General features: G+C 42.3%; 1 protein-coding gene across 2 annotated transcripts in view; it reads left to right on the top strand.

Annotated features, from left to right (window-relative positions):
- The first annotated feature begins 900 nt into the window (after positions 1 to 900).
- Positions 901 to 17,494, top strand: part of PLEKHM3 (pleckstrin homology domain containing M3) — a 323,563-nt gene continuing 306,969 nt past the window's right edge. For both annotated transcript variants that reach the window (XM_073633403.1, XM_073633404.1), the window contains exon 1: positions 901 to 1,317. The gene's annotated coding sequence lies outside the window, so the exon portion shown is untranslated. The remainder of the gene's footprint in view (positions 1,318 to 17,494) is intronic.

Genomic DNA, 17,494 nt, shown 5'->3' with positions numbered 1-17,494 from the left:
AGCCAGGCTGGCTAGCACCCAGCATTGGGGCAGCCCATCCATTAAGGGCGTGCGGGTGCCCCCCGTCCATGCGTCTGACCCCTTTCAGAACACCGGCACATGGATTCCAATGTGGGGGAGGGTTGTTTTTTTGAAACACCGATTAGAGCCAGAGGCTCTAATAGGCTTCAAAATAGGATGGGCTGAGATCGCAGAGAGTGCGCTCCGATCCCACCCACCAGGTGTGTTACAACAGCCTTATTTTAGGACGAGTGTCCTACACTGTACTGGCTGTACTTCTCCTCTGCATTTGCACTCATGTGACCCGTTTTCAGCAGACAATGGGCTGATGTCACAGAGCCGGTCTAGGCTCAGGGAAGATCACAATGGTCGGGACCCACACACATGCCTGGACTAGTCCCGCCACCTCCACATTCCAGGGCACCAGTGTGCAGGGGTGACAGGGGGGCAGAGCAGAGAGCCAGTAACTGACAGTCACCAGCTCTCTGCTCAGGGAGCTATGAGAACCGAATGAGCTGTAGTGTTTGATCGGACCGATGCTGCATCCACCTAGATAAGTATGATTCTGCAAAAAAAAACAAAAACGGTTCCCATACTTCTCTTTGACATGAATGAATAAAAGCTGACCATTGTGAGTACCCTTGTCAGTGTTAAATGGTTTGCCTCATCCCTGTAAACCTATGCATTTGAGAGACAGCTTATTCTTTTGAAAAACAACAGCCTGGCCAGATCACCAGAAGAAAAAGAAGAAACAAAGTCTAAGAAAGAAAACAAATGTAGCCATCACATCTTAGAATTGGTAAGCTGCAATATAATAAATGTTTGCATTTGGGTTAAATACTGCTTTAATCTCTAAAACATGAATTTACACAATGAAGTGTTTCCATAAATAAGAAGCTTGCTTAGAGTAATCTGACATAAGGGATACTGTGCACAGCTCCTCCATGGGTTACATTAGCTGATATTCAAAGCAGATCTACAACCCACAAGGTCATAAGACAGAAAATATCCCACTTCTCCTGACAAGGACTTGTGTAACACACGGACAAGCTTGGAGCTTGGTGCTTGGTGCTTGGACTGTCACAGAACACAAAGCTTGTGCTGGAACTATTTTTAGCTTCCTTGTTGCACAGGGGACAGAGAAGAGTGAAGGACTGAGGCTGGGAGATTGTAAACAGGGAAGCAATGCAGACTGTTCACAGCATCAATATGGAAGACGTGCTGGGGAGAATGTAAACACTCACAGATCCTCAACCAGGACACAATAAGATAGTCCTACAGGGATGGTGAAGGTCCTATTTAATCATGCATGTACAGGTATGTCTGGGGGAAGCTTGTCATGTCATTATGCTAACCTGATCTAATGCATGGTTGTATTGTGTGTATTCACCTTAGAAATGCATTGCAATGACATTGAAACATTGTCTAATTATTAATGTTTTTGCTGTATTGTTTATTTGTTATTGATATGTCAAAGGACTGCATTTCCCCTCTATACTATATATATCATATGTGTGGTTTGTCCATGTGTAATCATTACCTGTGCAGGTGTAGGTCCATACATTGGGGGGGGAGGGGATTACAGAGCGCATAACACACTTCCTTTGTCTTGTCACCGCATTGTGTCGTGCAGTCAAGGCCACTTAGGAGTTAACAATCTTTAGATGATCTCATCTCTGGCAAAAAGTGCAGATTCATATGAAAAGGCCTGATGTGAATGGGTGGTTTTTGCTTCCTTTCTTCGTATGCCTTGTTACATGGGGACAGCCTTGAATTTTCAGTCTGGTGCTCAGTGTTCTGTCTGGTGTCATGTTCGGTTTAATTTACAGGCTGCCAAGTAAGGTATTTAATCAACTGCCTACATCAAAACTGATACCGTTTTATTTTCTTACATTCCCATTCCATCCATAAGTATATTATTTTAATACTGGTATTTATAAAGCGCTGTCAAGTTTCGCAGCACTTGACATACTGTACATTTACATAAGTCTCTGCCCTTAAGGAGAATACAATCTACAGTCATTATTAGAGATGGGTTTGGGTGCCTTCTGAACTGGCGCTTTTTGTACTCCAATGACCACAGCTCAAATGAGTTGCGGGGTGGGTAATGACCCGGCCCACAGTTTATTGGAGTACAAAAAAAGTAGGAGTTCAGGTTGAGGATGAGTTTGAAGGATGCCCAAGGTCACCTTTAGTCCTTATCTAACATGCATGCATACATACACACACACACATATGGGGCTCAATTTGGACAAGAGACAATTAACCTATTAGTAAGGATTAAGAATGAGCTTCAGCATGTTTGCACAGCCCACGTGCAGAGCCCGCCAGGAAGTCAGCACTGCGCTGCGCTAATCACAGGCAGTTAGACATTGTCCCGATCGGGAAATGTCTCACTGCCTGTGATTAGCGCAGCGCAGTGCTGACTTCCTGGCGGGCTCTGCAAACACGCCAGAGCTCATCCTTCGTAAGGATGAACTCCGGCGTGTTCGCAAACCCGCACGTGCAGAGCCCTCCAGGAAGTCAGCACTGCACAGCGCTAATCACAAGCAGTGAGACATTTTTCGATCTCTGCAACCGCAGATTGGGAGAAAATCTCACTGCCTGCGATTAGCGATGTGCAGTGCCGACTTCCTGGCGGGCTCTGCCTGTGTGGGTTGCAATTACGCCTGAGCTCATCCTTACCTACCAGCATGTCCTTTTGAGTGTGGGAGGTAACCAGAGTATGTGGAACACACCCTTGCCAGCACAGGGAGAACATGCATATCCCATGAAGGTTGTGTTCTGACTGGGATTCGAACCGGGAACCAAAACTGAGTGGTATTTAGTTTGCTAAAGCATGGTGTAATGAAAAAATTGCCATTTAAAAAAAAAAATGTAAATACTTTGTTCCTGATGATGACATCAATGGGCTAAGCCTGCTCAATGTATGTCAGTATGGTCACTTGTAGTCTCCATCTAAGACAGGAACTGAGAGTTGTCACTCCATAACCGAAAATGCTTTCACAAAGAGCTTAAAGCAGACTTTCACCCTCCCCACCCACTTAACATCATTGCAACAATTTATTATTTTGTCCTTAAAGCGGAATCCACAGAAAAGTGTAAGTTCCGCTTATCTGTCTCCTCCCACCCTCCCCCCTCCGTTGCCATGTTTGATACCTTTCAGGGGGGAGCGGGTACCTGTCCCCACTTCCGTACCTAGCCGTGGCGAGGTACGTCAGAGGTTTGGCCTCCTTCCCCACCGCTGGGCCATTCAGAAAGCACAGCGCGCTTCATGCATGCGCAGTATGGAATCAGCTTCACTGCCGGTTTCCCTTACAGGCTATGACGGCGGCAGCACCTGAATGCTGATGGAAACTATTAAGTAGTATGCAGTATGTGTAGCTGCTGATTTTTAATTATTCTGTGGGGGAGCTGGAGGACCACTATCTTTTTCGCTTAATACCGCCTGGCACTTCTGGGATTTTCACCTAGGTGAGAATGACATCCCATTCACCTGCAGCCTCCTGTGTCATGCATCCCAGGAGGCTTTGGAGTACTCTACAGTGAATGCACCACTGCACGGTATCAAGGGACCGGCTGTCTCTTGCTGGTTCTTGCAGCTGGGCCCTGATGATGCACCACAGCATAAGAGCGTCCTCAGGGAGTCATGTGCAGGAACCCAGAAGGGACAGCAGCCCCCTGATGTTGTAAGTAAAGAAGATGGTGGCGTGGGACTTGGATTGCAGCGGTGCATTAATGAACTACAGCAGAACTACGCTGGATTCACTGGACATGTGTGTATGTACTTTGAGGATAACCCAGGGACCCAAGTAAGGGATTAAAAAAATAAGTAGGGATGTAAAGTTCCTCAATACTGGCAGGATCATCAGGTATTATTTTAATAAATGCAGAAAATTAAAAATAATAAACTTTTGAAAAAACTTCAGTGTAGGTAAATCCCAAATATTTTTTTCTTTTAAGCTTTGGTTTTTGGGGGAGGTCTCGTTTCACCCTCTGTGCCAAAGATGAAATCTCCTAAAAAGTAAAGTGGTATCCCTCTTACACAAGTGTCACCAGAACATATTCCTCATTTGGAATATCTCCTCTTACCTCTTGTTCCAATGATAAGTCAACAAAGTGGATTTCACTTTCTGTACCGTTCTGAGACTGATTACCAGAACAAACAGTAAGGGTAAAAAAGGTCTGGCTATACTGTACACTTTAATATCAGTAACAAAATATGTACTGCAGCGCTACCCTCACTCAATTCACAGAAAAAAAAATGCAATATTTAAGTGATCTAAAAATAATATTGAAAATAAAAACCTGTAAATATTACTAACAAAACAGCACTATATGAAAACAAGGCAAAATCATAATAAATCCAACAAAGTGTGTTGTGTAAAACACATCTCAAGGTCCACATATGAAATGTAGACGTGGATTGTTCACAGTATTTTAGTTATCTACGTGGACAGCAAAATAATAAAGCCCACGTGAGTCCACTAGGTGTGTGTACTCCTTTTAACTAGTTGCCGGCCGCAGTTGGCTCCCCTGCGTGAATTGCTGTCATTGTACGTCGGGCGCGTACACGGCAATTTGTGGGCACGCGCGCATCTATTCGTGAGCGGGGGAGCCAACCAGCGGGTCCAGTGGACTCCATGTTCGCCAGCCACCCATGATTACTCCAGAGACAGGAAAAATGGGAGACTGTCAGTGTAAACAAACAGATCCCAGTTCTGTCAGAGGAGGAGAGAGAGATCGTCTGTTCTTAGTGATTAGCTACACCTCCCCAGGGAACACACTTAACCCCTAGTGTTAACCCCTTCCCTGCCAGTGACATTTATACAGTAATCCGTGGCTATTTTTAGCTCTGATCATTGTAAAAAATGTCAATGGCCCCAAAAAAGTGTCAAAGTGTCCCAGATCACCGCTGTTACTAGTAAAAAATAGATTTTATAAAATTGCCATAAATATATCCCGTTTTGTAGACGCTATAACTTTTGCACAAACCAATCAATGTATGCTTATTGCGTTTTTGTTTTTTTTTACCAAAAATATGTAGAAGAATACATAATGGCCTAAACTGATGAAGAAATGTTGTTTTTTTACATTTTTTGGGGCCATATTTATTATTATAGCAAAAGGTAAAAAATATATTTTTTTTTTTCAAAATTTTTTCTCTTTTTTTGTTTATAGCGCAAAAAATAAAAAACGCTGAGGTTATCCAATACCAAGAAAAGAAAGCTCTATTTGTGGGGAAAAAAAAGACATCAATTTTGTTTGGGTACAGCGTCGCACGACCATGCAATTGTCAGTTAAAGCGACGCAGTGCCGTATCGCAAAAAATGGCCTGATCATTAAGAGAGCAAATCTTCCGCTCCTTAAGTGGTTAAAGGGTAACTCCACTTTCATGGGGAAAAAAAAGAAATTGGCAAATAAAAAAAAAAAATGAATATAGCGTATACAATTGCAAAACAAGTCATATTGTAATTGAATGTTATTAAAAATTACCTTTCCTTTTCAATTTGCAGTGCTCTAATTTTCTGTAAAATGCAATATGGCTACCTGGAGGTGCTCTGTAGACAGAATGTGTACAGAACGCCTCCCAGAAACATCATTTCCTGCTTGTGTGATTGGCCTACTGATTTTCCCTGAAGTCTGTACTAAGATACAAATCAGAATTTGAGCGTCCCCTGCAACAAAAATGTCATTTTTGGTGAGCTACGCTCAATGTGAAATCACATCTAAAGGGATGCAGACCTTGCAGCTTGTATCATTAGAGTCCTGCAGGTGCAGCAGCTGATTGATAATTATAAAACCACGCCTATATAGATTCACTGTACACATGGACACAGACAAACAAACAGCTATTCCTTCAGAATAACAAACGGTAGGAATCTGCAACAAAATGTGTTACAATCCTTGCAATGTACGTAGATTACCCAGAGGGGAGTGTGGTTTTTTTCACTACAAAAGTGGAGTTGCTCTTTTAAATTACACACAGTGAAGTGCAGTCCGATCACCAGTGTCACTCAGACCTGCTCACCTTCATAATATGACCTCTACAGGGAAATCAGGTCTAACGTGTTTGTATCCCCACTGGGACGAAATATTACTCAGTCATCTAGATCATGAGTTGTTTTTAGGTCTTCCAGAGCAAATATTTCTCTGCATAATACTCATCCGCACATATGCATCTGGATAAAAGAGAAATAACTCTTTTAGTGCTCTCTAAATGTTTTATTCAGCAATAATAAACAGTCACAAGCAGACTAGTACATTTCACATAAATTAAACTACTCCATTCAGTATTTTGGTTACCGAACAACAAACAATGTGAACTTTGAGATGTGTTTTACACATTAACATACTTGTATTTTTTTATGATTTTTGACTTGGTTTTCATACAATGCTGTTTTGTTAGTTCTATTAAGGTTTTTTCACTATTCTTCTTTTTACATGACTTGATTAGTGTTAGCTTTTTTTCTGTGAATTGAGTTTAGTGAGGGTAGCGCCACACTACAAATTTTGTTACTGGTACACATTGAGGTAGAGAGTTGTCACTTCCAGGTGCTAGCTTGTCCCTGGTGTGATTGTGATTAATTATTCAGGTTGATACTTGTTATTTTATTATACACTTTATATTAAAGATTTATGAGATTTTAGCGATTAAGTTTACATTTGCTTTAAAAATCTATTACAGCTGCCCATACTCTGTTTAAAAGTGCTGTTTCCGCTTGTTTTAACAGCAATATTCAATACATCTGTACAGTAAGGGCTGATATTCCTGCTCTGAAATAGTCTAAAGTTACCATTTGTCCCCGTGTACTCATTTTGAAGGCTCTATCCCCAGATTAATTCCCAGGAGCTGGGTAATATAGTTCCTTGCAGTGTGCAGGCTCCAACTTAGGTCATACCATGCAAGCTGTGTGTGGCGATCCATGTTATCACGCAGTCCACTCCAGGCACGCCATTCTGGAGTGACACTTACAGTGTGACTTGAGCTGTAGCATTGTGTACTATAATGCAGTATAGTTCCCGGCTCCCAGGGATGATGCTGTACAGCTAAGATAAATCTGGAAACAGAAGGCGGATGCGATGCTGAACATTGCACCAGGTGTCATCTGTGAGTTACTTGCTTCTGTCCTGACCCTTCATCTCTGTGCATTACTTAATCCTAGCCCCTGCACTCTGTATGTTACAGTATGTCTAACACATTAGAGAATAAAATGGCGGTCGTTGCAATACTTTCTGTCACACCGTATTAGCGCAGCAATCTTACAAGCGCACTTTTTTTGAAAAAATACACTTTTTTTTAATTAAAAAATAAGACAACGGTAAAGTTAGCCCAATTTTTTTTTTTCATATTGTGAAAGATAATGTTACGCCGAGTAAATTACCTAACATATCACGCTTCAAAATTGCGCCCGCTCATGGAATGGCGACAAACTTTTACCCTTAATCTCCATAGGCGACATTTAAAAAATTCTACAGGTTGCATGTTTTGCTGTTACAGAGGAGGTCTAGTGCTAGAATTATTGTTCTCGCTCTACCGATCGTGGCGATACCTCACATGTGTGGTTTGAACACTGTTTCCATATGCGGGCGCTACTCACATATGCGTTCGCTTCTGCACTCGAGCTTGGCGGGACAGGGCGCGTTTTAAATTTTTTTTTTTTTTCTTATTTATTTTACCTTTTATTTTTAATTTTTACACTGCTTTAAAAAAAAAAGTGTCACTTTTATTCCTATTACAAGGGATGTAAACATCCCTTGTAATAGAAAAAAGCATGACAGGACCTCTTAAATATGAGATCTGGGGTCAAAAAGACCTCAGATCTCATATTTACACTAAAATGCAATAAAAAAAATTGTCAGTTAAAAAAAAGAAAAAAAAAAAAAAAGGCCCCTTAAGAGCTATGGGCGGAAGTGATGTTTTGGTGTCGATTCCGCCCTGCAGTATCATGGAGACAGGTGGGGGGCATCTTCCCCTCACTCATCTCTATGCACAGCCCTGAGAAGGAACAGATCGCCTTCGCCACTGCCGACGGCTCCAGTGAGCGGCGGAGGACACCAGATTGCGGCGGGAGGGCACGCCTCTCCCGCCGCCGACAAAAGTGATCTTGCGGTGAATCTGCCGCAGAGACCACTTTTATCTTGTACCAGACCGCCGGCCGAACATGGCAATACCGGGGTTATGGCAGCTAGCTGCTGCCATAACAACGATATCCGTCCTCAAAGTGAGGACGTACATCGGCGTGCGGCAGTCCGGAAGTGGTTAATTTTGACCACTGAACTCTTTGCATTATTTAATCCTGACCACTGAACTCTGTGCATTACTTAATCCTGACCACTGAACTCTGCATTATTTAATCCTGACCACTGAACTCTGTGCATTACTTAATCCTGACCACTGAACTCTGCATTATTTAATCCTGACCACTGAACTCTGCATTATTTAATCCTGACCACTGAACTCTGCATTATTTAATCCTGACCACTGAACTCTGCATTATTTAATCCTGACCACTGAACTCTGCATTATTTAATCCTGACCACTGAACTCTGCATTATTTAATCCTGACCACTGAACTCTGTGCATTACTTAACCCTGACCACTGAACTCTGTGCATTATTTAATCCTGACCACTGAACTCTGTGCATTACTTAACCCTGACCACTGAACTCTGTGCATTACTTAATCCTGACCACTGAACTCTGCATTATTTAATCCTGACCACTGAACTCTGTGCATTATTTAATCCTGACCACTGAACTCTGTGCATTACTTAACCCTGACCACTGAACTCTGTGCATTATTTAATCCAGACCACTGAACTCTGTGCATTACTTAACCCTGACCACTGAACTCTGTGCATTACTTAATCCTGACCACTGAACTCTGCATTATTTAATCCTGACCACTGAACTCTGTGCATTATTTAATCCTGACCACTGAACTCTGTGCATTATTTAATCCTGACCACTGAACTCTTTGCATTATTTAATCCTGACCACTGAACTCTGTGCATTATTTAATCCTGACCACTGAACTCTTTGCATTATTTAATCCTGACCACTGAACTCTTTGCATTATTTAATCATGTGCCCCACTGAACTCTTTGCATTATTTAATTATGTGCCCCACTGAACTCTGTGTTTCCTAATCCTGAACTTTGAACTTTGTATGCTATCTAAAGAGAAACTTCCCCCTTCTCAAAAAATTACAACAAAGGCACCTTTAAAAATGCTTTGCTACAGATAATTGCAGGCGATCTTTATTTTTTGCATACCTTATTTTTTATTTCCTCCCCTTGTGTCAGGTCGAGCCCGTGCCACTGTTTAACCACTTCAATACCGGGCACTTTTGCCCTTTCCTGCCCAGGACAATTTTCAGCTATCAGTGCTGTCGCACTTTGAATGACAATTGCGCGGTCATGCAATACTGCACCCAAACTAAATTTTTATCATTTTCTTCCCACAAATAGAGCTTTCTTTTGGTGGTATTTGATCACCACTGGGGTTTTTATTTTTTGCTAAAAAAGACCGAAATTTTTGTAATACAAAAACGTTTTTTTTTAGTTTCGGTGTTAAAAAGTTGTTTTCTCCTTCACTGACAGGCACTAATGAGGCGGCACTGATGAGTTTGCACTGATAAGGTGGCACTGATGAACACTGATGAGGAGGCACTAATGTGTAGAATTGATGGGCACTGAAATCCAGCACCGATGGGCACCAATAGGTGGCACTGATATGCAGCACTGATGGGCACTGACAGGTGGCACTGATGGGCACTGGCAGGCTGCTGTGATGGGCACTGATAGGCAGTACTTATTGGCACTGACAGGCGGCTGTGATGGGCACTGACAGGCGGCTGTGATGGGCACTGATTGGCATTGTGTTGGGCACTGATTGGCACTTTCATTGGCACTAACAGCAGTTATTGATGGGGCACTGATTGGCAGCTGATGGGCACTGATTGGAAGCTAATGGGCACATCTGATGGGGGCTGTGCTGATAATCAATGTGCTGATTATCAGCACAGACTCCCACTCTGACAGGGAGAGCCACCGATCGGCTCTCCCTGTCAGTGCGAACCAAGGAATGTCATTTACCGTCACTTCCTGGTTTACGTGATGATCAGCTGTGATTGGTCACAGCTGATCACGTGGTAAGGAGCCTCCGTCGGAGGCTCCATACCACGATTGGAGATGCGGTGTGTCAGACTGACACACAGCACCTCCGATCGCCGCTCCCCCACGGGCGCACGCCAGCATGTTACCCTGCTGGACGTCCATATGACAGCCAGTCGGAATAACAGAACCACCACCCAGCCGTCATTCTGCTATAGGCCGGGTGGGAAGTGGTTAAAATAGCGGTCTGGGCCAGGTTTTCTTGGAAGCAAGCACACTAATGATGCAGGTGTGTGCTGCGTTCATGTTAGAGCCAGAGTTCAGTGGCCCCACCCTCCCGAGGGGGGTCGGTGTGTGGGGGATGCCGTGACAGGTGTACATTGCACCATACTGTCCAGGTCAGGACAGACAAAGGCCCTGCTCACAGAACAGACTCCAACCTGCTCGCCTTCATAATATGACCTCTACAAGGAAATTAGGTCTAACATGCTTGTATCCCCACTGGGATGAAGTATTGCTCAGTCATCTAGATCATAAGTTGTTTTTAGGTCTTCCAGAACAAATATTCCTGTGAGGATGTAGCAGCTGAGAGCTGCAGGAGAAACAGTCAAGCTGACAAAGGTACAGCGTGTTGTGCATGAGCACTGGGACTGTGTGTATGACGATCTGGAGGACCAAGGCATGAGGCCTGAGCAGTGAAGCTTCAAAGAGAGCCATGAAGCTGAATTCTATGTTTTGTTGCATTGATGGTGAGAACCCCCTGCGTAGGAAACTATTCAAGTGTGAACTTTTTGCTTTTTTTAAAATAAAAGTGGGCAGAAATACCCCAAAAACGTACTTCTGGGGGAGTAAACTTACTGTTTGGCGCTACCAATGAGCTATAAATTCCCCAACGTGTCACATCCTTTGTTCTCACAGTGGCCATTTTTACTAAGGGCAGATGAATCTATCTCCCTGTTCTTCCTGGATCTTTGCCTCGAACTCTAGGCCTGTGTTTCGTCAAATTAGGCGACCCGTCAGAATGTGTAACGGAAGTGACGTTTTGTTGCTGCCATCTTGCTACACCCAGCACTCCTCCACAGTAAGGATACACTGAGAAGGGGGCAAGCGGACATATTGTTACACCCACCGAAGTTTTGCATTTTACACTTATTTTTTTTACAGTAAACTGAGTTTGTATAGTGAAATACAGTACTTAGAACTCCGTCTGACTGTTTAGATGTTGAATTTTAAAAGCAAACTTCTGTCCGATTAGCAAACCTGTGAGATCAGCAGGCTTTCCGCTGCTTTTAAAATTTGACATCTAAACAGTCAGACGGAGTTCTAAGTACTATATTTCACTATATAATGTCAGTTTACTGTTAAAAAAAAAAAAGCGTAAAATGCAAAACTCCGGTGGGTGTAACAAGATGTTCGCTTGCCCCCTTCTTAATGTATCCTTACTGTAGAGGAGTGCGGGGTGTAGCAAGATGGCAGAGACGAAACGTCACTTCCGTTACACATTCTGATGGGTCGCCTAATCTGATTAAACACCTGCCTCCTGGAACACGTGACAGGAAGTTCCCAGGATGCAGCTGTGAGGTCAAGGTTACATCACCAGTGCTTCAAAGAAACCAGGAAGTGGAAAAAAATTAATTGTAAGTAAAAGCAAAACATGTTTAATGGAAGTTGATTTTATATACCCATGCAGAGCTGTATGCTGCTGTAATGTTTAGTGAAAGGGGGCATAGAACTGCATTAATCCTAACCCTTGATCTCTGTGCATAACTTAATCCTGACCGCTCATCTCTGTGCTTTACTTTATCCTGACCACTGAACTTTGAGTGTTACTTGCATAAAAAAACTTTGCATTATTATCATTGAATGCTAGGCATTCAGTGATTGGAGGAGATGCAGACGAATGTCATAGTCTCTCCTCAAATAACAAAACGTTTGATGAATGTAGGAGGTGCCAAGCGAGCGATCCAAAGTGATGGGCAGCTGCCTGAGTAAAGGTAAGCTATGTAACAAACTCTACAGCAGCCAGAGATGGGACACACTTCATTAGAGCTTACTTATTTTTACTGTGCAAATGCCAAAAATTGTTGTTGGTCATACTTCGGCTCCACCCGATTGCATGAAAATGTAATTTATTGTTTTAGCTTTGGCCTAAAGCTGCTTTAGTTAATTTAAATCTAAAATTAGTAGTACATAGATTGCACATACAGATTGTAAATTGTTTGTCAAGCTTAAAGTTTGAAATTAATACGTAATAAAATGTAAACTACCTGAATTTGACCTGTTATTGGCATCTAGCAACATCTATATAGCAGAGTATGAGAGGAAGAAGCTGTACAAGGAGCCAATCAGTTCATGACAAGAAGCATGCTGACAGGAAGAGAAGGCCAATTGACGGAAAAATTAGCTCATTATTGTGCTTCTTCTCCTTTCACTGTCCATTCAAAATTCAGGTCAGGACCAGAAAAACGTGGGCTCAAAGGATATCTAGTGGAAGAAAAGAAGAAATGCTCGAGAAATCTTTGAATTTTAGTTGACTATTGCAGCAAAAGCGTATTTTATTAATTTTATCTTTGTCATGGGTTTATTTCCGCTTGAAAATACAGTATATCTGAGAGAACCTGCTATGATTTAAAAATGTTCTCTTTTTTTTTTTTTTTTTTTTTTTACTGCAGGTGCGAGCACTAGGCGCTATCCAATGCCTTTGATTGTGCGGTTTGTCATAAGACAGACGTTCTAACTGGCACCTCTATGCAGCTCTAAGCAGCACACTAAAATACACGCGTGTTTTACCACACAGCAAGGCATAGGTGTGAACCCTGCTTTATATAAAGCTGTAGGTGCTTTAAAATGTTTTCTGCAGTGTACTGCCTCTACGCAAAGCACATAATTATACAAAATACACTCGCCACGCTTCCATTGCATCAGGTAAAAAAGAGAAAAAAGGTGGGAGTACATCTGAGCAACTTATAATTCCAGTGCTTGGATTGTATGTATATAGAACAGATGCAGCCAATCAATGGCTCTACCTGTATATCGATTGGCAGAGCTGAGCTGACAGATTTGTGCCGCATTTTGCAGTAAGTGCAATAATACATCCATGTTCAACCCTCTCAAAGTCTGGTACTGGCTCCCACCCCCCCCCTATTTTTGTTAGCCGCCCTTAATGACTGATGGTATATAAAAAAAAAATATATATATATATATATATATATATATATATATATATATATATATATAAAATATATTAAGGTATATTTTATTTTAATCACACACATGTGTTTGAGACGTGCGCAAATTGTCTGTTTAGACCTCCACCCATCCTCCGATTAGAATTCTCTGGCAGAGCTGCCTGTGGTCCTCCTAGGTGTACTGTGTATAGTCTTGTTATTACCTGTCCCACATCTATTAAGCACAGTATAACCTTGCCCACTGTCTGCAATTCTTCATGCATCAACAAGCAGCAATGAAGGGTGTCTAAACCCTGCTGGGATGCTAAAGGAAGCCAAACAATGCACGGCTTCCTGGCAGGTGCTGTCAGAAGTAATTAAGCAGAGAGAAGCTAAGATCTATGACCAGAAACATATCGTTTCTGGCTGACATTTGTTTTCCAGTTATGATTGTTCAGAAAGCTTTTTATTTATTTCCCATATTTACACAATGCTAATAATACACTATGCATAGCTCTAAAAAGTCAGTTAAACCAGTCACATTGGTCCTGTCTCTATAATATGGTTTCGGTCTCATGTGATCAAAAGTCATACACTTGTACTGTAAACCACCTGAGGTCAATATAGTCAGAAGCCACTTTAAGCTGAGCTCTAGGCACAAAAATGTTCATTTACAGTGCCTTGAAAAAGTATTCATAACCCTTGACATTTTCCATATTTTGTCATGTTACAACCAAAAATGTAAATATATTTTATTGGGATTTTATGTGATAGACCAACACAAAGTGGCACATAATTGTGACGTGGAAGGAAAATAATAAATGTTTTTCAAAATTGTTTACAAATAAATATGTGAAAAGTGTGGTGTGCATTTGTATTCAGCCCCCTTTACTCTGATACCCCTAACGAAAATCTAGTGGAACCAATTGCCTTCAGAAGTCACCTAATTAGTAAATGGGGTCCACCTGTGTGTAATTGAATCTCAATATAAATACAGCTGTTCTGTGAAGCCTTCAGAGGTTTGTTAGAAAACCTTAGTGAACAACCTGCGTCATGAAGGCCAAAAAACACACCAGACAGGTCAGGGATAAATTTGTGGAGAAGTTAAAAGCAGGGTTAGGGTATAAAAAAAATATCCCAAGCTTTGAACATCTCACGGAGTACTGTTCAATCCATCATCCTAAAATGGAAAGAGTATGGCACAACTGCACAAACCTACCAAGACATGGCCGTCCAACTAAACTGACAGGCCAGGCAAGGAGAGCATTAATCAGAAGCAGCCAAGAGGCCCATGGTAACTTTGAAGGAGCTGCAGAGATCCACACCTCAAGTAGGAGAATCTGTCCACAGGACAACTATTAGTCATGCACTCCACAAAGCTGGCCTTTATGGAAAAGTGGCAAGAAGAAAGCCATTGTTGAAAGAAAGCCATAAGAAGTCCTGTTTGCAAGAAACCATGTGGAGGACACAACAAACGTGGAAAAAGGTGCTCTGGTCAGATGAGATTTTGAACTTTTTGGCCTAAAAGCAAAACACTATGTGTGGTGGAAAACTAACATTGCATATCACCCTGAACACACCATCCCCATCCTGAAACATGGTGGTAGCAGAATCATGTTGTGGGGATGCTTTTTTTTAGCAGGGACAGGGGAGCTGGTCAGAGTTGATGGGAAGATGGATGGAGCCAAATACAGGGCAATCTTAGAAAAAAACCTGTTAGAGTCTGCAAAAGACTTGAGCTTGGGGCGGAGGTTCAACTTTCAGCAGGACAACAACCCTAAACATACAGCCAGAGCTACAATGGAATGGTTTAGGTCAAAGCATATTCATGTGTTAGAATGGCACATTCAAAGTCCAGATCTAAATCCAATTGAGAATCTGTGCCAAGACTTGAAAATTGCTGTTCACAGATGTTTTCCATCCAGTCTGACAGAGCTTGAGCTGTTTTGCAAAATAGAATGGGCAAAAATGTCATTCTCTAGATGTGCAAAGCTGGTAGAGACATCCCCAAAAAAGACTTGCAGCTGTAATTGCAGCAAAAGGTGGTTCTACAAAGTACTGACTCGGAGGGGCTGAATACAAATGCACGCCACACTTTTCACATATTTATTTGTAAAAAAATTAGAAAACCATTTATCATTTTCCTTCCACTTCACAATTATGTGCCACTTTGTGTTGGTCTATCACATAAAATCCCAATAAAATACATTTAGATTTTTGGTTATAACATGACAAAATGTGGGAAATTTTAAGGGGTATGAATACTTTTTCAAGGCACTGTAAATATATTCTAAGATATCCGCAAAGGATTGCTTTCTGTGCATCAAATGCCTTTGCAAACTCAGATATTACAATGTAAATAGGATCTCCTAACTGATCTGTACATAGCCTGCAGAGAAGAAAAAAAGCATCCAAGGACTTTGATCTGAGTTTATATGAAGTATTGAGAGAACAAAAACATTTGGAGAGCTCACTGGCTCAAGTTAAGCTGCCCACAGCAGACATGGCTACCCTCCAGTGGGTACCCCAGCAGTTTACCAGAAAAAAATTGTCTTAAAGCGGAGGTTCACACAAAAATTGAACCTCCGCTTTTCTGAACCCTCCCCCCCTCCGGTGTCACATTTGGCACCTTTCAGGGGGGAGGGGGGTGCAGATACCTGTCTAAGACAGGTATTTGCACCCACTTCCGGCATAGACTCCCATGGGAGTCTACGCCCCCTCCCGTCCCCACCGCGCTGTCTGCTGGGACACACTGGGTCCCAGAGACAGCAGGGACCAGTTAGGAAGCGCAGCGCGACTCGCGCATGCGCAGTAGGGAACTGGGAAGTGAAGCCGCAGCGCTTCACTTCCTGATTCCCTTACAGAGAATGGCGGCGGCAGCACCCGAGGACTGAGGGATGATTCGGTCTCAGGTGCCGACATCGCTGGACCCTGGGACAGGTGAGTGTCCTTATTTTAAAAGTCAGCAGCTGCAGTATTTGTAGCTGCTGACTTTTAAAATTTTTTTTTTTTCACGGGACTCCCTCTTTAACCTCCCTGGCGGTTTTCCCGAGTGTGGCTCGGGGTTAAAATTCAAGACCATTAGCCGTAACCCCGAGCCACACTCGGGATTACATCGCAGGATCCTGGTGTGGCTTTACTTACCTTGTCCCCGGGATCCTGCGATGTCCCCCGCAGTGTCCGTGGGCTCCGTCCTCTGCCCGAAGCCTCTCCGTGCCAGGCTCCGTTCCCTGCGAGCGTCGCAACGCACGGGGGCGGAGCCTGGCGGCAAATTACAAAAAAAGTAAAAATCATAACACATACAGTACTGTAATCTTACAGATTACAGTACTGTATGAAATTATTTCACATCCCTTTTGGCCCATGCCCTGCATGCAGTTTTACATGATATACACTGTTCTTTCTGCCTGGAAACTTGAGATTGTCCATAGCAACCAAAAAGTGTCCCTTTACGTCAAAAGTGGCTTTAGACCAGCTAGAAAACAGCCATAGTAAATTAGAACGCTTGCAGAATTGAGCGATAGTGAATCATGGGGAAATTTATTTTATTACTATTTATTTTTATTTTTTTTTTAATTATTTATTTTTATTTATTATATTATAATTTATGTTTTTTTGTTTCAAACTTTATTATACCCAGGATATCTACTAGACTCTTGTTTGGACAGATTTAAGTGTGTTATTGTTAAGAATTACAGACCTACAAAATAAAACGCCAAATTTCCATGCAAAATAATTGTACCGCTTTCAGCACCTAAAATCCGAAATAATCATACCGCCAGGGAGGTTAATGAAAGGAGTGGCAGACCAAAGGAGAAAAGAGTGAGCTTTAGTTAAAATAAGAACCTTGAATGGACTCAAAACCGAGCGTTCCTGTGTGAATCCATGTAGGAAAGCTAATTGCTGGATCAGGAGAGTTACTGACCAGCAGTATTTATGTAAGGAATTAAGATCTTGATTGCTCTTACAGATACTGTTGCGCATTAACATTTCAGCTCCTTTTGTTTTTTCAGACAAGTCTGACAAGTTTTTTTCAGACATGTGGCACTCACTGAAAGAATTTTGACCAGTTCATCAGGAACCAAAAGAAAGTTGGTCAATGTGTGGCCAGTTTAAGCCCGGTTTCACACATGTGCGGTGCGAATTGAAGCTCAGGTTTCACTGGGGAGATAAAAATCTCCTGTTCAACGGAATCATTGCGTTTTAACT

This window comes from Aquarana catesbeiana, linkage group LG06 (genome assembly GCF_042186555.1).
Source record: "Aquarana catesbeiana isolate 2022-GZ linkage group LG06, ASM4218655v1, whole genome shotgun sequence".
Lineage (NCBI taxonomy): Eukaryota > Metazoa > Chordata > Amphibia > Anura > Ranidae > Aquarana > Aquarana catesbeiana.
Note: the sequence above shows the minus strand (reverse complement) of the source record. Positions and strands in the feature narration are given on the sequence as shown.